Raw genomic sequence first — 3957 nt, forward strand, 5'->3', positions numbered from 1 at the left:
ATTTAAATGAAAGTTTACATACTTAATATTGATACCTACCTCATCCCAGTCTCTGAGATTACTGCTATTTAGATTTACTCCAGGGGAAAGATTGGATGACTGCGAGGTATCTGATCACCCCAACAGAAAAGATTAAAGATATTGACATGGGGAGTTGCCCCCCAAAAAGGAGCAATCAGAACACCCCACAGAGTTAGTCTCTAAATCCCACCCACATGCACAGCACTTCTAATCAGCTTCCTACTATTCAAATCTTAAGTAGTCAACCAAGAATCACCACACATTTGAGGAGATATGAATATAAATAATATGAAAGACAGAGGACCAAAATCAACAAACAGAGAGAGTACTTTGGAAAAAATAGAGGCCATACACAGAAAGGAAAACTTAAGGAAATCTAAACGTTCCATTTATCTAACAGTTCCTTAGCATTTTTATTCCACGGTTTAGTCTTCCTTGTCTGGAACCTATTTTATTACCTCGGCAAAATGCTGAGCCACTTTCAGATCTGGTGTGTGCTAGGTCTTCCTACCTCTAGTAAATTGCTCATGTTTGTGCCTTACCTCTCTAGAAACAATTGAACTTTCTTTTAAAATTTTGCATCATAATTAAATATTTAGGAATAAAGGGCTTTGACATCTACCATTTATTCTCAAATAGTTTAACAACAACAACAGCAGCAGCAACAGCAGCAGAAGGTATATGGGAATTCCCTATACTATTATTGCAACTTTTCTACAGAAAACTTTTGCAAGTTTTACATTTACATTATATGAACATTTTTATTTACAAAAACACAATTTTTACATTTTTAAAAAGCAAAAGGTAAACAACATTGTGTTAGACAACACGTGTATATATACAGCCCTTTGTTGGCCACCTTCCCTTGAGATTTATCAAGGGAAATTTTATTTAGAAACAGCTCAGCAAGCACAGTTCCAATTTTCCATTTTAAATACTGCCTCTTCAAGGTCACTGCATCCAGTGACTCTAAGGTAAAGAATTCAGCTCTCTATCATATCCCTCTCCCTTTAAGAGAATATTTCGAACACGGTTGCATCTCATGAGTTCATCTTAATTTCTTTGTGTGATTTTTGTAACAAACTGAATGCCAGAAATGGACATCTCTTGGCTCAAATTTAAGGCATGCTTAGATTTAAGTAGAGTTGAATATGACTCTATAGTTCCATTATCATGGAAAAGTCCCCCAAAGATAATCATTATAAATACTGCACCCATGAGGTCCAATTGTTGCAAGGAGTTGTATTCAAGGAAGCACATTCAAAAGATCTTAAATAATTTAAAAATATTTTACATGTTTATCTTATGTTCCTTTCAGAATATGAAATAGAATCCAATTTATACATACCAACAATATTTAAATGTTTTTAAGTTTATTAATTTATTTTGAGAGAGAGAGAGCACGAGTGGGATGGGGCAGAGAGAGAAGGAGAGAGAATTCCAAGCAGAGTCCATGCTGTCAGGGCAGAGCCCAGGGCGGGGCTCAAACTCGCCAACACTGAGATCATGACCTAAGCCAAAATCAAGAGTTGGGCGCTTAACTGACTGAACCACCCAGGTATCTCACCTGCAATACTTTTTATATACTCTCTCTTCTTTTCAATTTTATTACATACCCCACCTTAACATGTCTGGCGCCTCTTATCTGCAAAAATGCCTTCAAATACTCTCGTTTTTTTCTCGCCAATATTTTCTCATTCTTTATTATGTAGGTTAATTTAGCTTCTCTCTCTTTACATCCTTTATATTTTTGTCGACCTTTGAGATATTGTTTTCCTCAGTTTATTTTTCTATTTCTACATTGCAAAACGTTTAAGAACTTACCTGGTAGGGAATTGGTCTCCTGATTGGGGCCTCTAAACCTGGAAAGATTCCATCTGTTTGCTTCCTTGAGGGGCAGAGTAGAAATTGAGAAACTTGACATCTTAATAAATTTTTGCCCCTTACGTAGGCAAGAAGAGAAACAACATCCAAGGACCAACTCCTAGGGCAATCCAAATAATTCCATCTGACAATCTCCCACATGGGGCTGCTTTTAACAGATCAAACTTGTAGAAAAATTTGCCTATATTACTCTTTAAAAAATTATTTGTTAGGTTTTGAAATGCAGAAAAATATTAATAAGAAACAAAAGACCTATAACTCAATGCCCAATAAATTTCCAATGACAGTATTTTTTTTTACAGGGAAAATAACTTTGTTTTGTTTTGAGGTGTGGGCAGATGCCTAACCTCAGAACTTCTGGAACTGCTTTTTGTTGCCAGAAGCCTTGGTGACCCTGAGTGTGTTGAAGCTCACAGTTTCTCTCAAGGGCTGGCACTCACCCACTGTGACAATGTTTTCAATATTGACATTCTTGAAACAGGGGGACAGGTGCACAGACATGTTCTTGTGGCATTTCTCAAAGCAGTTGTACTTTTGGATGTAGTGGAGGTAATCTTGGCAGATTACAATGGTCCTCTGCATCTTCACTCTGGTCACCATGCCAGACAGAATGTGCCGTTGGGTGGAGACATTATGAGGAAAGGAGCATTTCTGGCATCTTGAATCCCAGACCAATGGTTTTGTAGTATTGTGAGAGCCTCTTCTTGCAAGTTTCTCCAAGCAGACCCCATCCTTATTCTGATAGGTTATTAGTTGGTTTTGTTGGGCATGATAACTGTGAATGTATGCCATCTTCCTGGCCATCCAAAGATAGTATTTTTAATAATAAAATAAACACATGCATATGGAGAGAAAATTCAAACAAAATAGAAGGATAAAAAGAAATGTTTTCCTTCACTATCTTGCTCCCAAGCTTTTCCCCTCAAAGGTAAAGGAACTGACAATAATTTCTTATTTATTCTTCCAGAAACATGTTAATGCATATGCTACCATGTGTGTACTCCATAGTATTATCTGAAAAGCTCTAGACAATATTACAGTCTGAAAATTATTTTCCTAAATCAAGATGATAGAATAAAATTAGTGACGTATAGCTAAACATATAGCTAAATGTTTAGCTATATCTGAACCTTGTGCTCTTGGCGATCAGAGGTGGCTGAATAATCCCCCTATCCTTTTGTTATCTGAGAAATGGCTAACCACAAAGGGTCATTCTGCCCTCATGTATTCCCCTCCACTCTTCCTCATAACTTAGACAAAGTTTGCTGTCCACCTTTCCTCATAGCTTTCTTGTTTATCTGCCTCTATAAAACCCAGGTCCCTTTCCTTTTCTTTGAGACATTCTTCCACAGAAATGAACACTTTCCCTATTGCAATAGCCTGAATAAACTAATTTCTTTCATTGTCAAATGCCTTTGTCTTTCTCATCGATGTCAAAGAAAAACTATTCTGACACTTGTTAAAAAATGGTAAGGAAGATTTTATTCAAGTGCCTATTGCATTGGGAGTGGGAGTCAGTGTGTAATAAATTACTATAAGGTAGCATCAGAGGTAAAGGAAGATTGTGATTTGACAGGATTCCTGTTGAAGAAAGGCCAGTGTGATCAGATATTAAGGGTGAAATATAAAGAACTTAATCAGATATCAAGAATAATCATATATTGAATATAGGGATTCTTGCTAAACCAATGTATGAGGGTTTTTGCTAAAATTGGGCAATGCAAAGACAAACATGGAAGTTCAAAGGTTGAGGCCTAGTTGGAAAGAAGTTTGAGAGGAACCTGACTAAAAGTTAGGTCATGGAGAGAGCTTTTGTCACTAATAACTGAGGAATTTTGCTTTCTTTCCATAAGCAAAGATTAATCCTCAAATTAGGCTAAAATATATGTGTGACTTTTACTCTTGGATCTTTCTAATTTCCAACTTTATTTATTTATTTATTTAAAAAAATTTTTTTAACGTTTATTTATTTTTGAGACAGAGAGAGACAGAGCATGAACAGGGGAGGGTCAGAGAGAGAGGGAGACACAGAATCCGAAACAGGCTCCAGGC

General features: G+C 36.5%; 1 pseudogene; it reads right to left on the reverse strand.

Annotated features, from left to right (window-relative positions):
* Positions 1–2253: 2253 nt before the first annotated feature.
* On the reverse strand, positions 2254–2697 carry LOC121024928 (40S ribosomal protein S11-like; annotated as a pseudogene).
* Positions 2698–3957: the final 1260 nt, after the last annotated feature.

Source organism: Herpailurus yagouaroundi, unplaced genomic scaffold (genome assembly GCF_014898765.1).
Source record: "Herpailurus yagouaroundi ecotype Mexico unplaced genomic scaffold, PumYag 67375, whole genome shotgun sequence".
NCBI classification, from domain to species: domain Eukaryota; kingdom Metazoa; phylum Chordata; class Mammalia; order Carnivora; family Felidae; genus Herpailurus; species Herpailurus yagouaroundi.